General features: G+C 30.9%; 16 non-coding genes across 16 annotated transcripts; all 16 read left to right on the top strand.

Annotated features, from left to right (window-relative positions):
- Positions 1 to 685: 685 nt before the first annotated feature.
- On the top strand, positions 686 to 758 carry TRNAR-UCG (transfer RNA arginine (anticodon UCG)). The gene has a single exon. It is a non-coding gene; the product is annotated as a tRNA-Arg (tRNA).
- A 1,617-nt stretch (positions 759 to 2,375) lies between these two features.
- On the top strand, positions 2,376 to 2,448 carry TRNAR-UCG (transfer RNA arginine (anticodon UCG)). The gene has a single exon. It is a non-coding gene; the product is annotated as a tRNA-Arg (tRNA).
- Positions 2,449 to 3,334: 886 nt separating this feature from the next.
- Positions 3,335 to 3,407, top strand: TRNAR-UCG (transfer RNA arginine (anticodon UCG)). The gene has a single exon. It is a non-coding gene; the product is annotated as a tRNA-Arg (tRNA).
- Positions 3,408 to 5,025: 1,618 nt separating this feature from the next.
- TRNAR-UCG (transfer RNA arginine (anticodon UCG)) lies at positions 5,026 to 5,098 on the top strand. Its single transcript has one exon. It is a non-coding gene; the product is annotated as a tRNA-Arg (tRNA).
- A 1,832-nt stretch (positions 5,099 to 6,930) lies between these two features.
- TRNAR-UCG (transfer RNA arginine (anticodon UCG)) lies at positions 6,931 to 7,003 on the top strand. Its single transcript has one exon. It is a non-coding gene; the product is annotated as a tRNA-Arg (tRNA).
- A 913-nt stretch (positions 7,004 to 7,916) lies between these two features.
- TRNAR-UCG (transfer RNA arginine (anticodon UCG)) lies at positions 7,917 to 7,989 on the top strand. The gene has a single exon. It is a non-coding gene; the product is annotated as a tRNA-Arg (tRNA).
- Positions 7,990 to 8,875: 886 nt separating this feature from the next.
- On the top strand, positions 8,876 to 8,948 carry TRNAR-UCG (transfer RNA arginine (anticodon UCG)). The gene has a single exon. It is a non-coding gene; the product is annotated as a tRNA-Arg (tRNA).
- An 886-nt stretch (positions 8,949 to 9,834) lies between these two features.
- TRNAP-UGG (transfer RNA proline (anticodon UGG)) lies at positions 9,835 to 9,907 on the top strand. Its single transcript has one exon. It is a non-coding gene; the product is annotated as a tRNA-Pro (tRNA).
- Positions 9,908 to 11,525: 1,618 nt separating this feature from the next.
- Positions 11,526 to 11,598, top strand: TRNAR-UCG (transfer RNA arginine (anticodon UCG)). The gene has a single exon. It is a non-coding gene; the product is annotated as a tRNA-Arg (tRNA).
- Positions 11,599 to 13,430: 1,832 nt separating this feature from the next.
- On the top strand, positions 13,431 to 13,503 carry TRNAR-UCG (transfer RNA arginine (anticodon UCG)). The gene has a single exon. It is a non-coding gene; the product is annotated as a tRNA-Arg (tRNA).
- Positions 13,504 to 14,389: 886 nt separating this feature from the next.
- On the top strand, positions 14,390 to 14,462 carry TRNAR-UCG (transfer RNA arginine (anticodon UCG)). Its single transcript has one exon. It is a non-coding gene; the product is annotated as a tRNA-Arg (tRNA).
- Positions 14,463 to 17,266: 2,804 nt separating this feature from the next.
- On the top strand, positions 17,267 to 17,339 carry TRNAR-UCG (transfer RNA arginine (anticodon UCG)). The gene has a single exon. It is a non-coding gene; the product is annotated as a tRNA-Arg (tRNA).
- Positions 17,340 to 18,224: 885 nt separating this feature from the next.
- On the top strand, positions 18,225 to 18,297 carry TRNAR-UCG (transfer RNA arginine (anticodon UCG)). Its single transcript has one exon. It is a non-coding gene; the product is annotated as a tRNA-Arg (tRNA).
- An 886-nt stretch (positions 18,298 to 19,183) lies between these two features.
- Positions 19,184 to 19,256, top strand: TRNAR-UCG (transfer RNA arginine (anticodon UCG)). The gene has a single exon. It is a non-coding gene; the product is annotated as a tRNA-Arg (tRNA).
- Positions 19,257 to 22,340: 3,084 nt separating this feature from the next.
- TRNAR-UCG (transfer RNA arginine (anticodon UCG)) lies at positions 22,341 to 22,413 on the top strand. The gene has a single exon. It is a non-coding gene; the product is annotated as a tRNA-Arg (tRNA).
- Positions 22,414 to 23,299: 886 nt separating this feature from the next.
- TRNAR-UCG (transfer RNA arginine (anticodon UCG)) lies at positions 23,300 to 23,372 on the top strand. The gene has a single exon. It is a non-coding gene; the product is annotated as a tRNA-Arg (tRNA).
- The last annotated feature ends 932 nt before the right edge of the window (positions 23,373 to 24,304 follow it).

Below are 24,304 nucleotides of genomic sequence, written 5' to 3'. Positions count from 1 at the left end.
GTAAGTATTTACCTGTTAACTTGTTCAATTTTGGTAATCTGTGTTGGAAAAAAATCTTTGACCAAATTGATACAATAAAGGATATTACATATCTGCATATAAAAATTATATCTCACATGTTTAAAATGAATCATTGAAATCCGAACATCCATAGTCCAATGAGAAATTGCTATAAAGCCTACATCCCTAATATTTTCATAAAACTTAAAAAACCTTTAGGAAAATGTCAGTGTTTACCTGTTAACTTGTTTGATATTGGTAATCTGTGTTGCAAAGCAATTCTTTGACCAAATTGATACTATAATGGTTATTTGCATATCTGCATATAAAAAATACATCTCACATGTTTAGAAGGAATCAGTGAAATCAGAACAGCCATAGCTCAATGAAAAATTGATCTAATGCCTACATCCCTAATCTTTTTATAAAACTTTATAGCATGCCTATAGAAAAGTTAAGTTATTTCTCAGCTAAGTTAAGGATTTTACAAAATCTAGGCTATGTGAAAGGTATACTTTGTAATGTTCACTCAACATAAATCACTAAAATATGTTGGATTTCATTCTGTAATTCATATGCAAGTTTTTCCAAAACATATATCTAGAAAAAACTTCTAAATTTTGAATGTTATACTTGAGGTTACTATTACCACACCTTCCACAGGTTCGACAACTTCTATAAAGATGACCGCGTGGCCTAATGGATAAGCCATCTGACTTCGGATCAGAAGATTGAGGGTTCGAGTCCCTTCGTGGTCGAGTCTTTCATTTTGTCACAATTTGAAATCTTCAAACTCTGCATGAATTCAATGGATGACAATGTTGTAAAGAATGTACATTTCTAAATGTAATTCCCATAGGAAAATAAATTCAACATAAACAATGATGTGCATGATGTACACATAGTTATAGGTTTTTTAGGTTTTTGGTGCATAGTAAAAGGTATCCTTTTGGAAAAGGTAAGAATTTACCTGTTAACTTGTTCAATTTTGGTAATCTGTGTTGGAAAAAAATCTTTGACCAAATTGATACAATAAAGGATATTTGCATATCTGCATATAAAAATTATATCTCACATGTTTAAAATGAATCATTGAAATCCGAACATCCATAGTCCAATGAGAAATTGCTCTAATGCCTACATCCAAAATCTTTTTATAAAACTTTATAGCATGCCTATAGAAAAGTTAAGTTATTTCTCAGCTAAGTTAAGGATTTTACAAAATCTAGGCTATGTGAAAGGTATACTTTGTAATGTTCACTCAACATAAATCACTAAAATATGTTGGATTTCATTTTGTAATTCATATGCAAGTTTTTCCAAAACATACCTCTAGAAAAAGCTTCTAAATTTTGAATGTTATACTTGAGGTTACTATTACCACACCTTCCACAGGTTTGACAATTTCGACATAGATGACAGCATGGCATAATGGATGAGGCGTCTGACTTCTGATCAGAAGATTGAGGGTTCGTGTCCCTTCGTGGTCAAGTCATTCTTTTTGTCACTAATTGAAATCTTCAAACTCTGCATGAATTCAATGGATGACAATGTTGTAAAGAATGTACATTTCTAAATGTAATTCCCATAGGAAAATAAATACAACATAAACAATGATGTGCATGATGTACACATAGTTATAGTTTTTTTAGGTTTTTGGTGCATAGTAAAAGGTATCCTTTTGGAAAAGGTAAGTATTTACCTGTTAACTTGTTCAATTTTGGTAATCTGTGTTGGAAAAAAATCTTTGACCAAAATGATACAATAAAGGATATTACATATCTGCATATAAAAATTATATCTCACATGTTTAAAATGAATCATTGAAATCCGAACATCCATAGTCCAATGAGAAATTGCTATAAAGCCTACATCCCTAATATTTTCATAATTCTTAAAAAACCTTTAGGAAAATGTAAGTGTTTACCTGTTAACTTGTTTGATTTTGGTAATCTGTGTTGCAAAGCAGTTCTTTGACCAAATTGATACTATAATGGTTATTTGCATATCTGCATATAAAAAATACATCTCACATGTTTAGAAGGAATCAGTGAAATCAGAACACCCATAGTTCAATGAGAAATTGCTCTAATGCCTACATCCCTAATCTTTTTATAAAACTTTATAGCATGCCTATAGAAAAGTTAAGTTATTTCTCAGCTAAGTTAAGGATTTTACAAAATCTAGGCTATGTGAAAGGTATACTTTGTAATGTTCACTCAACATAAATCACTAAAATATGTTGGATTTCATTTTGTAATTCATACGCAAGTTTTTCCAAAACATATATCTAGAAAAAACTTCTAAATTTTGAATGTTATACTTGAGGTTACTTTTACCACACCTTCCACAGGTTCGACAACTTCTATAAAGATGACCGCGTGGCCTAATGGATAAGGCGTCTGACTTCGGATCAGAAGATTGAGGGTTCGAGTCCCTTCGTGGTCGAGTCTTTCATTTTGTCACAGTTTGAAATCTTCAAACTCTGCATGAATTCAATGGATGACAATGTTGTAAAGAATGTACATTTCTAAATGTAATTCCCATAGGAAAATAAATACAACATAAACAATGATGTGCATGATGTATACATAGTTATAGGTTTTTTAGGTTTTTGGTGCATAGTAAAAGGTATCCTTTTGGAAAATGTAAGTATTTACCTCTTAACTTGTTCAATTTTGGTAATCTGTGTTGGAAAAAAATCTTTGACCAAATTCATACAATAAAGGATATTTGCATATCTGCATATAAAAATTATATCTCACATGTTTAAAATGAATCATTGAAATCCGAACATCCATAGTCCAATGAGAAATTGCTATAAAGCCTACATCCCTAATATTTTCATAAAACTTAAAAAACCTTTAGGAAAATGTCAGTGTTTACCTGTTAACTTGTTTGATATTGGTAATCTGTGTTGCAAAGCAATTCTTTGACCAAATTGATACTATAATGGTTATTTGCATATCTGCATATAAAAAATACATCTCACATGTTTAGAAGGAATCAGTGAAATCAGAACAGCCATAGCTCAATGAAAAATTGCTCTAATGCCTACATCCCTAATCTTTTTATAAAACTTTATAGCATGCCTATAGAAAAGTTAAGTTATTTCTCAGCTAAGTTAAGGATTTTACAAAATCTAGGCTATGTGAAAGGTATACTTTGTAATGTTCACTCAACATAAATCACTAAAATATGTTGGAATTCATTTTGTAATTCATATGCAAGTTTTTCCAAAACATATATCTAGAAAAAACTTCTAAATTTTGAATGTTATACTTGAGGTTACTATTACCACACCTTCCACAGGTTCGACAACTTCTATAAAGATGACCGCGTGGCCTAATGGATAAGCCATCTGACTTCGGATCAGAAGATTGAGGGTTCGAGTCCCTTCGTGGTCGAGTCTTTCATTTTGTCACAATTTGAAATCTTCAAACTCTGCATGAATTCAATGGATGACAATGTTGTAAAGAATGTACATTTCTAAATGTAATTCCCATAGGAAAATAAATTCAACATAAACAATGATGTGCATGATGTACACATAGTTATAGGTTTTTTAGGTTTTTGGTGCATAGTAAAAGGTATCCTTTTGGAAAAGGTAAGAATTTACCTGTTAACTTGTTCAATTTTGGTAATCTGTGTTGGAAAAAAATCTTTGACCAAATTGATACAATAAAGGATATTTGCATATCTGCATATAAAAATTATATCTCACATGTTTAAAATGAATCATTGAAATCCGAACATCCATAGTCCAATGAGAAATTGCTCTAATGCCTACATCCAAAATCTTTTTATAAAACTTTTTTAGCATGCCTATAGAAAAGTTAAGTTATTTCTCAGCTAAGTTAAGGATTTTACAAAATCTAGGCTATGTGAAAGGTATACTTTGTAATGTTCACTCAACATAAATCACTAAAATATGTTGGATTTCATTTTGTAATTCATATGCAAGTTTTTCCAAAACATAGCTCTAGAAAAAGCTTCTAAATTTTGAATGTTATACTTGAGGTTACTATTACCACACCTTCCACAGGTTTGACAATTTCGACATAGATGACAGCATGGCATAATGGATGAGGCGTCTGACTTCTGATCAGAAGATTGAGGGTTCGTGTCCCTTCGTGGTCAAGTCATTCTTTTTGTCACTAATTGAAATCTTCAAACTCTGCATGAATTCAATGGATGACAATGTTGTAAAGAATGTACATTTCTAAATGTAATTCCCATAGGAAAATAAATACAACATAAACAATGATGTGCATGATGTACACATAGTTATAGTTTTTTTAGGTTTTTGGTGCATAGTAAAAGGTATCCTTTTGGAAAAGGTAAGTAATTACCTGTTAACTTGTTCAATTTTGGTAATCTGTGTTGGAAAAAAATCTTTGACCAAAATGATACAATAAAGGATATTACATATCTGCATATAAAAATTATATCTCACATGTTTAAAATGAATCATTGAAATCCGAACATCCATAGTCCAATGAGAAATAGCTATAAAGCCTACATCCCTAATATTTTCATAATTCTTAAAAAACCTTTAGGAAAATGTAAGTGTTTACCTGTTAACTTGTTTGATTTTGGTAATCTGTGTTGCAAAGCAGTTCTTTGACCAAATTGATACTATAATGGTTATTTGCATATCTGCATATAAAAAATACATCTCACATGTTTAGAAGGAATCAGTGAAATCAGAACACCCATAGTTCAATGAGAAATTGCTCTAATGCCTACATCCCTAATCTTTTTATAAAACTTTATAGCATGCCTATAGAAAAGTTAAGTTATTTCTCAGCTAAGTTAAGGATTTTACAAAATCTAGGCTATGTGAAAGGTATACTTTGTAATGTTCACTCAACATAAATCACTAAAATATGTTGGATTTCATTTTGTAATTCATATGCAAGTTTTTCCAAAACATATATCTAGAAAAAACTTCTAAATTTTGAATGTTATACTTGAGGTTACTTTTACCACACCTTCCACAGGTTCGACAACTTCTATAAAGATGACCGCGTGGCCTAATGGATAAGGCGTCTGACTTCGGATCAGAAGATTGAGGGTTCGAGTCCCTTCGTGGTCGAGTCTTTCATTTTGTCACAATTTGAAATCTTCAAACTCTGCATGAATTCAATGGATGACAATGTTGTAAAGAATGTACATTTCTAAATGTAATTCCCATAGGAAAATAAATACAACATAAACAATGATGTGCATGATGTACACATAGTTATAGTTTTTTTAGGTTTTTGGTGCATAGTAAAAGGTATCCTTTTGGAAAAGGTAAGTATTTACCTGTTAACTTGTTCAATTTTGGTAATCTGTGTTGGAAAAAAATCTTTGACCAAATTGATACAATAAAGGATATTACATATCTGCATATAAAAATTATATCTCACATGTTTAAAATGAATCATTGAAATCCGAACATCCATAGTCCAATGAGAAATTGCTATAAAGCCTACATCCCTAATATTTTCATAATTCTTAAAAAACCTTTAGGAAAATGTAAGTGTTTACCTGTTAACTTGTTTGATTTTGGTAATCTGTGTTGCAAAGCAGTTCTTTGACCAAATTGATACTATAATGGTTATTTGCATATCTGCATATAAAAAATACATCTCACATGTTTAGAAGGAATCAGTGAAATCAGAACACCCATAGTTCAATGAGAAATTGCTCTAATGCCTACATCCCTAATCTTTTTATAAAACTTTATAGCATGCCTGTAGAAAAGTTAAGTTATTTCTCAGCTAAGTTAAGGATTTTACAAAATCTAGGCTATGTGAAAGGTATACTTTGTAATGTTCACTCAACATAAATCACTAAAATATGTTGGATTTCATTTTGTAATTCATATGCAAGTTTTTCCAAAACATACCTCTAGAAAAAGCTTCTAAATTTTGAATGTTATACTTGAGGTTACTATTACCACACCTTCCACAGGTTCGACAATTTCGACATAGATGACAGCGTGGCATAATGGATGAGGCGTCTGACTTCTGATCAGAAGATTGAGGGTTCGTGTCCCTTCATGGTCAAGTCACTATTTGAAATCTTCAAACTCTGCATGAATTCAATGGATGACAATGTTGTAAAGAATGTACATTTCTAAATGTAATTCCCATAGGAAAATAAATTCAACATAAACAATGATGTGCATGATGTACACATAGTTATAGGTTTTTTAGGTTTTTGGTGCATAGTAAAAGGTATCCTTTTGGAAAATGTAAGTATTTACCTCTTAACTTGTTCAATTTTGGTAATCTGTGTTGGAAAAAAATCTTTGACCAAATTGATACAATAAAGGATATTTGCATATCTGCATATAAAAATTATATCTCACATGTTTAAAATGAATCATTGAAATCCGAACATCCATAGTCCAATGAGAAATTGCTATAAAGCCTACATCCCTAATATTTTCATAAAACTTAAAAAACCTTTAGGAAAATGTCAGTGTTTACCTGTTAACTTGTTTGATTTTGGTAATCTGTGTTGCAAAGCAATTCTTTGACCAAATTGATACTATAATGGTTATTTGCATATCTGCATATAAAAAATACATCTCACATGTTTAGAAGGAATCACTGAAATCAGAACAGCCATAGCTCAATGAGAAATTGCTCTAATGCCTACATCCCTAATCTTTTTATAAAACTTTATAGCATGCCTATAGAAAAGTTAAGTTATTTCTCAGCTAAGTTAAGGATTTTACAAAATCTAGGCTATGTGAAAGGTATACTTTGTAATGTTCACTCAACATAAATCACTAAAATATGTTGGATTTTATTTTGTAATTCATATGCAAGTTTTTCCAAAACATACCTCTAGAAAAAGCTTCTAAATTTTGAATGTTATACTTGAGGTTACTATTACCACACCTTCCACAGGTTCGACAAATTCTATAAAGATGACTGCGTGGCCTAATGGATAAGGCGTCTGACTTCGGATCAGAAGATTGAGAGTTCGAGTCCCTTCGTGGTCGAGTCTTTTATTTTGTCACAATTTGAAATCTTCAAACTCTGCATGAATTCAATGGATGACAATGTTGTAAAGAATGTACATTTCTAAATGTAATTCCCATAGGAAAATAAATACAACATAAACAATGATGTGCATGATGTACACATAGTTATAGGTTTTTTAGGTTTTTGGTGCATAGTAAAAGGTATCCTTTTGGAAATGGTAAGTATTTACCTGTTAACTTGTTCAATTTTGGTAATCTGTGTTGGAAAATCTGTGTTGGTAATCTGTGTTGGAAAAAAATCTTTGACCAAATTGATACAATAAAGGATATTTGCATATCTGCATATAAAAATTATATCTCACATGTTTAAAATGAATCATTGAAATCCGAACATCCATAGTCCAATGAGAAATTGCTATAAAGCCTACATCCCTAATATTTTCATAAAACTTAAAAAACCTTTAGGAAAATGTCAGTGTTTACCTGTTAACTTGTTTGATTTTGGTAATCTGTGTTGCAAAGCAATTCTTTGACCAAATTGATACTATAATGGTTATTTGCATATCTGCATATAAAAAATACATCTCACATGTTTAGAAGGAATCAGTGAAATCAGAACAGCCATAGCTCAATGAGAAATTGCTCTAATGCCTACATCCCTAATCTTTTTATAAAACTTTATAGCATGCCTATAGAAAAGTTAAGTTATTTCTCAGCTAAGTTAAGGATTTTACAAAATCTAGGCTATGTGAAAGGTATACTTTGTAATGTTCACTCAACATAAATCACTAAAATATGTTGGATTTCATTTTGTAATTCATATGCAAGTTTTTCCAATACATATATCTAGAAAAAACTTCTAAATTTTGAATGTTATACTTGAGGTTACTTTTACCACACCTTCTACAGGTTCGACAACTTCTATAAAGATGACTGCGTGGCCTAATGGATAAGGCGTCTGACTTCGGATCAGAAGATTGAGGGTTCGAGTCCCTTCGTGGTCGAGTCTTTCATTTTGTCACAATTTGAAATCTTCAAACTCTGCATGAATTCAATGGATGACAATGTTGTAAAGAATGTACATTTCTAAATGTAATTCCCATAGGAAAATAAATACAACATAAACAATGATGTGCATGATGTACACATAGTTATAGGTTTTTTAGGTTTTTGGTGCATAGTAAAAGGTATCCTTTTGGAAATGGTAAGTATTTACCTGTTAACTTGTTCAATTTTGGTAATCTGTGTTGGAAAAAAATCTTTGACCAAATTGATACAATAAAGGATATTTGCATATCTGCATATAAAAATTATATCTCACATGTTTAAAATGAATCATTGAAATCCGAACATCCATAGTCCAATGAGAAATTGCTATAAAGCCTACATCCCTAATATTTTCATAAAACTTAAAAAACCTTTAGGAAAATGTCAGTGTTTACCTGTTAACTTGTTTGATTTTGGTAATCTGTGTTGCAAAGCAATTCTTTGACCAAATTGATACTATAATGGTTATTTGCATATCTGCATATAAAAAATACATCTCACATGTTTAGAAGGAATCAGTGAAATCAGAACAGCCATAGCTCAATGAGAAATTGCTCTAATGCCTACATCCCTAATCTTTTTATAAAACTTTATAGCATGCCTATAGAAAAGTTAAGTTATTTCTCAGCTAAGTTAAGGATTTTACAAAATCTAGGCTATGTGAAAGGTATACTTTGTAATGTTCACTCAACATAAATCACTAAAATATGTTGGATTTCATTTTGTAATTCATATGCAAGTTTTTCCAATACATATATCTAGAAAAAACTTCTAAATTTTGAATGTTATACTTGAGGTTACTTTTACCACACCTTCTACAGGTTCGACAACTTCTATAAAGATGACTGCGTGGCCTAATGGATAAGGCCTCTGACTTCGGATCAGAAGATCGAGGGTTCGAGTCCCTTCGTGGTCGAGTCTTTCATTTTGTCACAATTTGAAATCTTCAAACTCTGCATGAATTCAATGGATGACAATGTTGTAAAGAATGTACATTTCTAAATGTAATTCCCATAGGAAAATAAATTCAACATAAACAATGATGTGCATGATGTACACATAGTTATAGGTTTTTTAGGTTTTTGGTGCATAGTAAAAGGTATCCTTTTGGAAAATGTAAGTATTTGCCTCTTAACTTGTTCAATTTTGGTAATCTGTGTTGGAAAAAAATCTTTGACCAAATTCATACAATAAAGGATATTTGCATATCTGCATATAAAAATTATATCTCACATGTTTAAAATGAATCATTGAAATCCGAACATCCATAGTCCAATGAGAAATTGCTATAAAGCCTACATCCCTAATATTTTCATAAAACTTAAAAAACCTTTAGGAAAATGTCAGTGTTTACCTGTTAACTTGTTTGATATTGGTAATCTGTGTTGCAAAGCAATTCTTTGACCAAATTGATACTATAATGGTTATTTGCATATCTGCATATAAAAAATACATCTCACATGTTTAGAAGGAATCAGTGAAATCAGAACAGCCATAGCTCAATGAAAAATTGCTCTAATGCCTACATCCCTAATCTTTTTATAAAACTTTATAGCATGCATATAGAAAAGTTAAGTTATTTCTCAGCTAAGTTAAGGATTTTACAAAATCTAGGCTATGTGAAAGGTATACTTTGTAATGTTCACTCAACATAAATCACTAAAATATGTTGGAATTCATTTTGTAATTCATATGCAAGTTTTTCCAAAACATATATCTAGAAAAAACTTCTAAATTTTGAATGTTATACTTGAGGTTACTATTACCACACCTTCCACAGGTTCGACAACTTCTATAAAGATGACCGCGTGGCCTAATGGATAAGGCGTCTGACTTGGGATCAGAAGATTGAGGGTTCGAGTCCCTTCGTGGTCGAGTCTTTCATTTTGTCACAATTTGAAATCTTCAAACTCTGCATGAATTCAATGGATGACAATGTTGTAAAGAATGTACATTTCTAAATGTAATTCCCATAGGAAAATAAATTCAACATAAACAATGATGTGCATGATGTACACATAGTTATAGGTTTTTTAGGTTTTTGGTGCATAGTAAAAGGTATCCTTTTGGAAAAGGTAAGAATTTACCTGTTAACTTGTTCAATTTTGGTAATCTGTGTTGGAAAAAAATCTTTGACCAAATTGATACAATAAAGGATATTTGCATATCTGCATATAAAAATTATATCTCACATGTTTAAAATGAATCATTGAAATCCGAACATCCATAGTCCAATGAGAAATTGCTCTAATGCCTACATCCAAAATCTTTTTATAAAACTTTTTTAGCATGCCTATAGAAAAGTTAAGTTATTTCTCAGCTAAGTTAAGGATTTTACAAAATCTAGGCTATGTGAAAGGTATACTTTGTAATGTTCACTCAACATAAATCACTAAAATATGTTGGATTTCATTTTGTAATTCATATGCAAGTTTTTCCAAAACATACCTCTAGAAAAAGCTTCTAAATTTTGAATGTTATACTTGAGGTTACTATTACCACACCTTCCACAGGTTTGACAATTTCGACATAGATGACAGCATGGCATAATGGATGAGGCGTCTGACTTCTGATCAGAAGATTGAGGGTTCGTGTCCCTTCGTGGTCAAGTCATTCTTTTTGTCACTAATTGAAATCTTCAAACTCTGCATGAATTCAATGGATGACAATGTTGTAAAGAATGTACATTTCTAAATGTAATTCCCATAGGAAAATAAATACAACATAAACAATGATGTGCATGATGTACACATAGTTATAGTTTTTTTAGGTTTTTGGTGCATAGTAAAAGGTATCCTTTTGGAAAAGGTAAGTAATTACCTGTTAACTTGTTCAATTTTGGTAATCTGTGTTGGAAAAAAATCTTTGACCAAAATGATACAATAAAGGATATTACATATCTGCATATAAAAATTATATCTCACATGTTTAAAATGAATCATTGAAATCCGAACATCCATAGTCCAATGAGAAATAGCTATAAAGCCTACATCCCTAATATTTTCATAATTCTTAAAAAACCTTTAGGAAAATGTAAGTGTTTACCTGTTAACTTGTTTGATTTTGGTAATCTGTGTTGCAAAGCAGTTCTTTGACCAAATTGATACTATAATGGTTATTTGCATATCTGCATATAAAAAATACATCTCACATGTTTAGAAGGAATCAGTGAAATCAGAACACCCATAGTTCAATGAGAAATTGCTCTAATGCCTACATCCCTAATCTTTTTATAAAACTTTATAGCATGCCTATAGAAAAGTTAAGTTATTTCTCAGCTAAGTTAAGGATTTTACAAAATCTAGGCTATGTGAAAGGTATACTTTGTAATGTTCACTCAACATAAATCACTAAAATATGTTGGATTTCATTTTGTAATTCATATGCAAGTTTTTCCAAAACATATATCTAGAAAAAACTTCTAAATTTTGAATGTTATACTTGAGGTTACTTTTACCACACCTTCCACAGGTTCGACAACTTCTATAAAGATGACCGCGTGGCCTAATGGATAAGGCGTCTGACTTCGGATCAGAAGATTGAGGGTTCGAGTCCCTTCGTGGTCGAGTCTTTCATTTTGTCACAATTTGAAATCTTCAAACTCTGCATGAATTCAATGGATGACAATGTTGTAAAGAATGTATATTTCTAAATGTAATTCCCATAGGAAAATAAATACAACATAAACAATGATGTGCATGATGTACACATAGTTATAGTTTTTTTAGGTTTTTGGTGCATAGTAAAAGGTATCCTTTTGGAAAAGGTAAGTATTTACCTGTTAACTTGTTCAATTTTGGTAATCTGTGTTGGAAAAAAATCTTTGACCAAATTGATACAATAAAGGATATTACATATCTGCATATAAAAATTATATCTCACATGTTTAAAATGAATCATTGAAATCCGAACATCCATAGTCCAATGAGAAATTGCTATAAAGCCTACATCCCTAATATTTTCATAATTCTTAAAAAACCTTTAGGAAAATGTAAGTGTTTACCTGTTAACTTGTTTGATTTTGGTAATCTGTGTTGCAAAGCAGTTCTTTGACCAAATTGATACTATAATGGTTATTTGCATATCTGCATATAAAAAATACATCTCACATGTTTAGAAGGAATCAGTGAAATCAGAACACCCATAGTTCAATGAGAAATTGCTCTAATGCCTACATCCCTAATCTTTTTATAAAACTTTATAGCATGCCTGTAGAAAAGTTAAGTTATTTCTCAGCTAAGTTAAGGATTTTACAAAATCTAGGCTATGTGAAAGGTATACTTTGTAATGTTCACTCAACATAAATCACTAAAATATGTTGGATTTCATTTTGTAATTCATATGCAAGTTTTTCCAAAACATACCTCTAGAAAAAGCTTCTAAATTTTGAATGTTATACTTGAGGTTACTATTACCACACCTTCCACAGGTTCGACAATTTCGACATAGATGACAGCGTGGCATAATGGATGAGGCGTCTGACTTCTGATCAGAAGATTGAGGGTTCGTGTCCCTTCATGGTCAAGTCACTATTTGAAATCTTCAAACTCTGCATGAATTCAATGGATGACAATGTTGTAAAGAATGTACATTTCTAAATGTAATTCCCATAGGAAAATAAATTCAACATAAACAATGATGTGCATGATGTACACATAGTTATAGGTTTTTTAGGTTTTTGGTGCATAGTAAAAGGTATCCTTTTGGAAAATGTAAGTATTTACCTCTTAACTTGTTCAATTTTGGTAATCTGTGTTGGAAAAAAATCTTTGACCAAATTGATACAATAAAGGATATTTGCATATCTGCATATAAAAATTATATCTCACATGTTTAAAATGAATCATTGAAATCCGAACATCCATAGTCCAATGAGAAATTGCTATAAAGCCTACATCCCTAATATTTTCATAAAACTTAAAAAACCTTTAGGAAAATGTCAGTGTTTACCTGTTAACTTGTTTGATTTTGGTAATCTGTGTTGCAAAGCAATTCTTTGACCAAATTGATACTATAATGGTTATTTGCATATCTGCATATAAAAAATACATCTCACATGTTTAGAAGGAATCACTGAAATCAGAACAGCCATAGCTCAATGAGAAATTGCTCTAATGCCTACATCCCTAATCTTTTTATAAAACTTTATAGCATGCCTATAGAAAAGTTAAGTTATTTCTCAGCTAAGTTAAGGATTTTACAAAATCTAGGCTATGTGAAAGGTATACTTTGTAATGTTCACTCAACATAAATCACTAAAATATGTTGGATTTTATTTTGTAATTCATATGCAAGTTTTTCCAAAACATACCTCTAGAAAAAGCTTCTAAATTTTGAATGTTATACTTGAGGTTACTATTACCACACCTTCCACAGGTTCGACAAATTCTATAAAGATGACTGCGTGGCCTAATGGATAAGGCGTCTGACTTCGGATCAGAAGATTGAGAGTTCGAGTCCCTTCGTGGTCGAGTCTTTTATTTTGTCACAATTTGAAATCTTCAAACTCTGCATGAATTCAATGGATGACAATGTTGTAAAGAATGTACATTTCTAAATGTAATTCCCATAGGAAAATAAATACAACATAAACAATGATGTGCATGATGTACACATAGTTATAGGTTTTTTAGGTTTTTGGTGCATAGTAAAAGGTATCCTTTTGGAAATGGTAAGTATTTACCTGTTAACTTGTTCAATTTTGGTAATCTGTGTTGGAAAAAAATCTTTGACCAAATTGATACAATAAAGGATATTTGCATATCTGCATATAAAAATTATATCTCACATGTTTAAAATGAATCATTGAAATCCGAACATCCATAGTCCAATGAGAAATTGCTATAAAGCCTACATCCCTAATATTTTCATAAAACTTAAAAAACCTTTAGGAAAATGTCAGTGTTTACCTGTTAACTTGTTTGATTTTGGTAATCTGTGTTGCAAAGCAATTCTTTGACCAAATTGATACTATAATGGTTATTTGCATATCTGCATATAAAAAATACATCTCACATGTTTAGAAGGAATCAGTGAAATCAGAACAGCCATAGCTCAATGAGAAATTGCTCTAATGCCTACATCCCTAATCTTTTTATAAAACTTTATAGCATGCCTATAGAAAAGTTAAGTTATTTCTCAGCTAAGTTAAGGATTTTACAAAATCTAGGCTATGTGAAAGGTATACTTTGTAATGTTCACTCAACATAAATCACTAAAATATGTTGGATTTCATTTTGTAATTCATATGCAAGTTTTTCCAATACATATATCTAGAAAAAACTTCTAAATTTTGAATGTTATACTTGAGGTTACTTTTACCACACCTTCTACAGGTTCGACAACTTCTATAAAGATGACTGCGTGGCCTAATGGATAAGGCGTCTGACTTCGGATCAGAAGATTGAGGGTTCGAGTCCCTTCGTGGTCGAGTCTTTCATTTTGTCACAATTTGAAATCTTCAAACTCTGCATGTATTCAATGGATGACAATGTTGTAAAGAATGTACATTTCTAAATGTAATTCCCATAGGAAAATAAATACAACATAAACAATGATGTGCATGATGTACACATAGTTATAGGTTTTTTAGGTTTTTGGTGCATAGTAAAAGGTATCCTTTTGGAAAAGGTAAGTATTTACCTGTTAACTTGTTCAATTTTGGTAATCTGTGTTGGAAAAAAATCTTTGACCAAATTGATACAATAAAGGATATTTGCATATCTGCATATAAAAATTATATCTCACATGTTTAAAATGAATCATTGAAATCCGAACATCCATAGTCCAATGAGAAATTGCTATAAAGCCTACATCCCTAATATTTTCATAAAACTTAAAAAACCTTTAGGAAAATGTCAGTGTTTACCTGTTAACTTGTTTGATTTTGGTAATCTGTGTTGCAAAGCAATTCTTTGACCAAATTGATACTATAATGGTTATTTGCATATCTGCATATAAAAAATACATCTCACATGTTTAGAAGGAATCAGTGAAATCAGAACAGCCATAGCTCAATGAGAAATTGCTCTTATGCCTACATCCCTAATCTTTTTATAAAACTTTATAGCATGCCTATAGAAAAGTTAAGTTATTTCTCAGCTAAGTTAAGGATTTTACAAAATCTAGGATATGTGAAAGGTATACTTTGTAATGTTCACTCAACATAAATCACTAAAATATGTTGGATTTCATTTTGTAATTCATATGCAAGTTTTTCCAAAACATACCTCTAGAAAAAGCTTCTAAATTTTGAATGTTATACTTGAGGTTACTATTACCACACCTTCCACAGGTTCGACAATTTCGACATAGATGACAGCATGGCATAATGGATAAGGCGTCTGACTTCGGATCAGAAGATTGAGGGTTCGAGTCCCTTCGTGGTCGAGTCTTTCATTTTGTCACAATTTGAAATCTTCAAACTCTGCATGAATTCAATGGATGACAATGTTGTAAAGAATGTACATTTCTAAATGTAATTCCCATAGGAAAATAAATACAACATAAACAATGATGTGCATGATGTACACATAGTTATAGTTTTTTTAGGTTTTTGGTGCATAGTAAAAGGTATCCTTTTGGAAAAGGTAAGTATTTACCTGTTAACTTGTTCAATTTTGGTAATCTGTGTTGGAAAAAAATCTTTGACCAAATTGATACAATAAAGGATATTTGCATATCTGCATATAAAAATTATATCTCACATGTTTAAAATGAATCATTGAAATCCGAACATCCATAGTCCAATGAGAAATTGCTATAAAGCCTACATCCCTAATATTTTCATAAAACTTAAAAAACCTTTAGGAAAATGTCAGTGTTTACCTGTTAACTTGTTTGATTTTGGTAATCTGTGTTGCAAAGCAATTCTTTGACCAAATTGATACTATAATGGTTATTTGCATATCTGCATATAAAAAATACATCTCACATGTTTAGAAGGAATCAGTGAAATCAGAACAGCCATAGCTCAATGAGAAATTGCTCTTATGCCTACATCCCTAATCTTTTTATAAAACTTTATAGCATGCCTATAGAAAAGTTAAGTTATTTCTCAGCTAAGTTAAGGATTTTACAAAATCTAGGATATGTGAAAGGTATACTTTGTAATGTTCACTCAACATAAATCACTAAAATATGTTGGATTTCATTTTGTAATTCATATGCAAGTTTTTCCAAAACATACCTCTAGAAAAAGCTTCTAAATTTTGAATGTTATACTTGAGGTTACTATTACCACACCTTCCACAGGTTCGACAATTTCGACATAGATGACAGCGTGGCATAATGGATGAGGCATCTGACTTCTGATCAGAAGATTGAGGGTTCATGTCCCTTCATGGTCAAGTCATTCTTTTTGTCACTATTTGAAATCTTCAAACTCTGCATGAATTCAATGGATGACAATGTTGTAAAGAATGTACATTTCTAAATGTAATTCCCATAGGAAAATAAATACAACATAAACAATGATGTGCATGATGTACACATAGTTATAGGTTTTTTAGGTTTTTGGTGCATAGTAAAAGGTATCCTTTTGGAAAATGTAAGTATTTACCTCTTAACTTGTTCAATTTTGGTAATCTGTGTTGGAAAAAAATGTTTGACCAAATTGATACAATAAAGGATATTTGCATATCTGCATATAAAAATTATATCTCACATGTTTAAAATGAATCATTGAAATCCGAACATCCATAGTCCAATGAGAAATTGCTATAAAGCCTACATCCCTAATATTTTCATAAAACTTAAAAAACCTTTAGGAAAATGTCAGTGTTTACCTGTTAACTTGTTTGATTTTGGTAATCTGTGTTGCAATGCAATTCTTTGACCAAATTGATACTATAATGGTTATTTGCATATCTGCATATAAAAAATACATCTCACATGTTTAGAAGGAATCAGTGAAATCAGAACAGCCATAGCTCAATGAGAAATTGCTCTTATGCCTACATCCCTAATCTTTTTATAAAACTTTATAGCATGCCTATAGAAAAGTTAAGTTATTTCTCAGCTAAGTTAAGGATTTTACAAAATCTAGGCTATGTGAAAGGTATACTTTGTAATGTTCACTCAACATAAATCACTAAAATATGTTGGATTTCATTTTGTAATTCATATGCAAGTTTTTCCAATACATATATCTAGAAAAAACTTCTAAATTTTGAATGTTATACTTGAGGTTACTTTTACCACACCTTCCACAGGTTCAACAACTTCTATAAAGATGACCGCGTGGCCTAATGGATAAGGCGTCTGACTTCGGATCAGAAGATTGAGGGTTCGAATCCCTTCGTGGTCAAGTCTTTCATTTTGTCACAATTTGAAATCTTCAAACTCTGCATGAATTCAATGGATGACAATGTTGTAAAGAATGTACATTTCTAAATGTAATTCCCATAGGAAAATAAATACAACATAAACAATGATGTGCATGATGTACACATAGTTATAGTTTTTTTAGGTTTTTGGTGCATAGTAAAAGGTATCCTTTTGGAAAAGGTAAGTATTTACCTGTTAACTTGTTCAATTTTGGTAATCTGTGTTGGAAAAAAATCTTTGACCAAATTGATACAATAAAGGATATTACATATCTGCATATAAAAATTATATCTCACATGTTTAAAATGAATCATTGAAATCCGAACATCCATAGTCCAATGAGAAATTGCTATAAAGCCTACATCCCTAATATTTTCATAATTCTTAAAAAACCTTTAGGAAAATGTAAGTGTTTACCTGTTAACTTGTTTGATTTTGGTAATCTGTGTTGCAAAGCAGTTCTTTGACCAAATTGATACTATAATGGTTATTTGCATATCTGCATATAAAAAATACATCTCACATGTTTAGAAGGAATCACTGAAATCAGAACAGCCATAGCTCAATGAGAAATTGCTCTAATGCCTACATCCCTAATCTTTTTATAAAACTTTATAGCATGCCTATAGAAAAGTTAAGTTATTTCTCAGCTAAGTTAAGGATTTTACAAAATCTAGGCTATGTGAAAGGTATACTTTGTAATGTTCACTCAACATAAATCACTAAAATATGTTGGATTTTATTTTGTAATTCATATGCAAGTTTTTCCAAAACATACCTCTAGAAAAAGCTTCTAAATTTTGAATGTTATACTTGAGGTTACTATTACCACACCTTCCACAGGTTCGACAAATTCTATAAAGATGACTGCTTGGCCTAATGGATAAGGCGTCTGACTTCGGTTCAGAAGATTGAGGGTTCGAGTCCCTTCGTGGTCGAGTCTTTCATTTTGTCACAATTTGAAATCTTCAAACTCTGCATGAATTCAATGGATGACAATGTTGTAAAGAATGTACATTTCTAAATGTAATTCCCATAGGAAAATAAATACAACATAAACAATGATGTGCATGATGTACAAATAGTTATAGTTTTTTTAGGTTTTTGGTGCATAGTAAAAGGTATCCTTTTGGAAAAGGTAAGTATTTACCTGTTAACTTGTTCAATTTTGGTAATCTGTGTTGGAAAAAAATCTTTGACCAAATTGATACAATAAAGGATATTTGCATATCTGCATATAAAAATTATATCTCACATGTTTAAAATGAATCATTGAAATCCGAACATCCATAGTCCAATGAGAAATTGCTATAAAGCCTACATCCCTAATATTTTCATAAAACTTAAAAAACCTTTAGGAAAATGTCAGTGTTTACCTGTTAACTTGTTTGATTTTGGTAATCTGTGTTGCAAAGCAATTCTTTGACCAAATTGATACTATAATGGTTATTTGCATATCTGCATATAAAAAATACATCTCACATGTTTAGAAGGAATCAGTGAAATCAGAACAGCCATAGCTCAATGAGAAATTGCTCTTATGCCTACATCCCTAATCTTTTTATAAAACTTTATAGCATGCCTATAGAAAAGTTAAGTTATTTCTCAGCTAAGTTAAGGATTTTACAAAATCTAGGCTATGTGAAAGGTATACTTTGTAATGTTCACTCAACATTCATCACTAAAATATGTTGGATTTCATTTTGTAATTCATATGCAAGTTTTTCCAAAACATATATCTAGAAAAAACTTCTAAATTTTGAATGTTATACTTGAGGTTACTTTTACCACACCTTCCACAGGTTCGACAACTTCTATAAAGATGACTGCGTGGCCTAATGGATAAGGCGTCTGACTTCGGATCAGAAGATTGAGGGTTCGAGTCCCTTCGTGGTCGAGTCTTTCATTTTGTCACAATTTGAAATCTTCAAACTCTGCATGTATTCAATGGATGACAATGTTGTAAAGAATGTACATTTCTAAATGTAATTCCCATAGGAAAATAAATACAACATAAACAATGATGTGCATGATGTACACATAGTTATAGTTTTTTTAGGTTTTTGGTGCATAGTAAAAGGTATCCTTTTGGAAAAGGTAAGTATTTACCTGTTAACTTGTTCAATTTTGGTAATCTGTGTTGGAAAAAAATCTTTGACCAAATTGATACAATAAAGGATATTTGCATATCTGCATATAAAAATTATATCTCACATGTTTAAAATGAATCATTGAAATCCGAACATCCATAGTCCAATGAGAAATTGCTATAAAGCCTACATCCCTAATATTTTCATAAAACTTAAAAAACCTTTAGGAAAATGTCAGTGTTTACCTGTTAACTTGTTTGATTTTGGTAATCTGTGTTGCAAAGCAATTCTTTGACCAAATTGATACTATAATGGTTATTTGCATATCTGCATATAAAAAATACATCTCACATGTTTAGAAGGAATCAGTGAAATCAGAACAGCCATAGCTCAATGAGAAATTGCTCTTATGCCTACATCCCTAATCTTTTTATAAAACTTTATAGCATGCCTATAGAAAAGTTAAGTTATTTCTCAGCTAAGTTAAGGATTTTACAAAATCTAGGATATGTGAAAGGTATACTTTGTAATGTTCACTCAACATAAATCACTAAAATATGTTGGATTTCATTTTGTAATTCATATGCAAGTTTTTCCAAAACATACCTCTAGAAAAAGCTTCTAAATTTTGAATGTTATACTTGAGGTTACTATTACCACACCTTCCACAGGTTCGACAATTTCGACATAGATGACAGCATGGCATAATGGATGAGGCGTCTGACTTCGGATCAGAAGATTGAGGGCTCGAGTCCCTTCGTGGTCGAGTCTTTCATTTTGTCACAATTTGAAATCTTCAAACTCTGCATGAATTCAATGGATGACAATGTTGTAAAGAATGTACATTTCTAAATGTAATTCCCATAGGAAAATAAATACAACATAAACAATGATGTGCATGATGTACACATAGTTATAGTTTTTTTAGGTTTTTGGTGCATAGTAAAAGGTATCCTTTTGGAAAAGGTAAGTATTTACCTGTTAACTTGTTCAATTTTGGTAATCTGTGTTGGAAAAAAATCTTTGACCAAATTGATACAATAAAGGATATTTGCATATCTGCATATTTATTTTCCTATGGGAATTAAATTTAGAAATGTACATTCTTGTTGTAAAGAATGTACATTTCTAAATGTAATTCCCATAGGAAAATAAATACAACATAAACAATGATGTGCATGATGTACACATAGTTATAGTTTTTTTAGGTTTTTGGTGCATAGTAAAAGGTATCCTTTTGGAAAAGGTAAGTATTTACCTGTTAACTTGTTCAATTTTGGTAATCTGTGTTGGAAAAAAATCTTTGACCAAATTGATACAATAAAGGATATTTGCATATCTGCATATAAAAATTATATCTCACATGTTTAAAATGAATCATTGAAATCCGAACATCCATAGTCCAATGAGAAATTGCTATAAAGCCTACATCCCTAATATTTTCATAAAACTTAAAAAACCTTTAGGAAAATGTCAGTGTTTACCTGTTAACTTGTTTGATTTTGGTAATCTGTGTTGCAAAGCAATTCTTTGACCAAATTGATACTATAATGGTTATTTGCATATCTGCATATAAAAAATACATCTCACATGTTTAGAAGGAATCAGTGAAATCAGAACAGCCATAGCTCAATGAGAAATTGCTCTTATGCCTACATCCCTAATCTTTTTATAAAACTTTATAGCATGCCTATAGAAAAGTTAAGTTATTTCTCAGCTAAGTTAAGGATTTTACAAAATCTAGGATATGTGAAAGGTATACTTTGTAATGTTCACTCAACATAAATCACTAAAATATGTTGGATTTCATTTTGTAATTCATATGCAAGTTTTTCCAAAACATACCTCTAGAAAAAGCTTCTAAATTTTGAATGTTATACTTGAGGTTACTATTACCACACCTTCCACAGGTTCGACAATTTCGACATAGATGACAGCGTGGCATAATGGATGAGGCATCTGACTTCTGATCAGAAGATTGAGGGTTCATGTCCCTTCATGGTCAAGTCATTCTTTTTGTCACTATTTGAAATCTTCAAACTCTGCATGAATTCAATGGATGACAATGTTGTAAAGAATGTACATTTCTAAATGTAATTCCCATAGGAAAATAAATACAACATAAACAATGATGTGCATGATGTACACATAGTTATAGGTTTTTTAGGTTTTTGGTGCATAGTAAAAGGTATCCTTTTGGAAAATGTAAGTATTTACCTCTTAACTTGTTCAATTTTGGTAATCTGTGTTGGAAAAAAATGTTTGACCAAATTGATACAATAAAGGATATTTGCATATCTGCATATAAAAATTATATCTCACATGTTTAAAATGAATCATTGAAATCCGAACATCCATAGTCCAATGAGAAATTGCTATAAAGCCTACATCCCTAATATTTTCATAAAACTTAAAAAACCTTTAGGAAAATGTCAGTGTTTACCTGTTAACTTGTTTGATTTTGGTAATCTGTGTTGCAATGCAATTCTTTGACCAAATTGATACTATAATGGTTATTTGCATATCTGCATATAAAAAATACATCTCACATGTTTAGAAGGAATCAGTGAAATCAGAACAGCCATAGCTCAATGAGAAATTGCTCTTATGCCTACATCCCTAATCTTTTTATAAAACTTTATAGCATGCCTATAGAAAAGTTAAGTTATTTCTCAGCTAAGTTAAGGATTTTACAAAATCTAGGCTATGTGAAAGGTATACTTTGTAATGTTCACTCAACATAAATCACTAAAATATGTTGGATTTTATTTTGTAATTCATATGCAAGTTTTTCCAAAACATACCTCTAGAAAAAGCTTCTAAATTTTGAATGTTATACTTGAGGTTACTATTACCACACCTTCCACAGGTTCGACAAATTCTATAAAGATGACTGCGTGGCCTAATGGATAAGGCGTCTGACTTCGGATCAGAAGATTGAGAGTTCGAGTCCCTTCGTGGTCGAGTCTTTCATTTTGTCACAATTTGAAATCTTCAAACTCTGCATGAATTCAATGGATGACAATGTTGTAAAGAATGTACATTTCTAAATGTAATTCCCATAGGAAAATAAATACAACATAAACAATGATGTGCATGATGTACACATAGTTATAGGTTTTTTAGGTTTTTGGTGCATAGTAAAAGGTATCCTTTTGGAAATGGTAAGTATTTACCTGTTAACTTGTTCAATTTTGGTAATCTGTGTTGGAAAAAAATCTTTGACCAAATTGATACAATAAAGGATATTTGCATATCTGCATATAAAAATTATATCTCACATGTTTAAAATGAATCATTGAAATCCGAACATCCATAGTCCAATGAGAAATTGCTATAAAGCCTACATCCCTAATATTTTCATAAAACTTAAAAAACCTTTAGGAAAATGTCAGTGTTTACCTGTTAACTTGTTTGATTTTGGTAATCTGTGTTGCAAAGCAATTCTTTGACCAAATTGATACTATAATGGTTATTTGCATATCTGCATATAAAAAATACATCTCACATGTTTAGAAGGAATCAGTGAAATCAGAACAGCCATAGCTCAATGAGAAATTGCTCTAATGCCTACATCCCTAATCTTTTTATAAAACTTTATAGCATGCCTATAGAAAAGTTAAGTTATTTCTCAGCTAAGTTAAGGATTTTACAAAATCTAGGCTATGTGAAAGGTATACTTTGTAATGTTCACTCAACATAAATCACTAAAATATGTTGGATTTCATTTTGTAATTCATATGCAAGTTTTTCCAAAACATATATCTAGAAAAAACTTCTAAATTTTGAATGTTATACTTGAGGTTACTTTTACCACACCTTCCACAGGTTCGACAACTTCTATAAAGATGACTGCGTGGCCTAATGGATAAGGCGTTTGACTTCGGATCAGAAGATTGAGGGTTCGAGTCCCTTCGTGGTCGAGTCTTTCATTTTGTCACAATTTGAAATCTTCAAACTCTGCATGTATTCAATGGATGACAATGTTGTAAAGAATGTACATTTCTAAATGTAATTCCCATAGGAAAATAAATACAACATAAACAATGATGTGCATGATGTACACATAGTTATAGTTTTTTTAGGTTTTTGGTGCATAGTAAAAGGTATCCTTTTGGAAAAGGTAAGTATTTACCTGTTAACTTGTTCAATTTTGGTAATCTGTGTTGGAAAAAAATCTTTGACCAAATTGATACAATAAAGGATATTTGCATATCTGCATATAAAAATTATATCTCACATGTTTAAAATGAATCATTGAAATCCGAACATCCATAGTCCAATGAGAAATTGCTATAAAGCCTACATCCCTAATATTTTCATAAAACTTAAAAAACCTTTAGGAAAATGTCAGTGTTTACCTGTTAACTTGTTTGATTTTGGTAATCTGTGTTGCAAAGCAATTCTTTGACCAAATTGATACTATAATGGTTATTTGCATATCTGCATATAAAAAATACATCTCACATGTTTAGAAGGAATCAGTGAAATCAGAACACCCATAGTTCAATGAGAAATTGCTCTTATGCCTACATCCCTAATCTTTTTATAAAACTTTATAGCATGCCTATAGAAAAGTTAAGTTATTTCTCAGCTAAGTTAAGGATTTTACAAAATCTAGGATATGTGAAAGGTATACTTTGTAATGTTCACTCAACATAAATCACTAAAATATGTTGGATTTCATTTTGTAATTCATATGCAAGTTTTTCCAAAACATACCTCTAGAAAAAGCTTCTAAATTTTGAATGTTATACTTGAGGTTACTATTACCACACCTTCCACAGGTTCGACAATTTTGACATAGATGACAGCGTGGCATAATGGATGAGGCATCTGACTTCTGATCAGAAGA

Source organism: Taudactylus pleione, unplaced genomic scaffold (genome assembly GCF_031769625.1).
Source record: "Taudactylus pleione unplaced genomic scaffold, aTauple2 ptg000914l, whole genome shotgun sequence".
NCBI lineage: Eukaryota > Metazoa > Chordata > Amphibia > Anura > Myobatrachidae > Taudactylus > Taudactylus pleione.
Note: the sequence above shows the minus strand (reverse complement) of the source record. Positions and strands in the feature narration are given on the sequence as shown.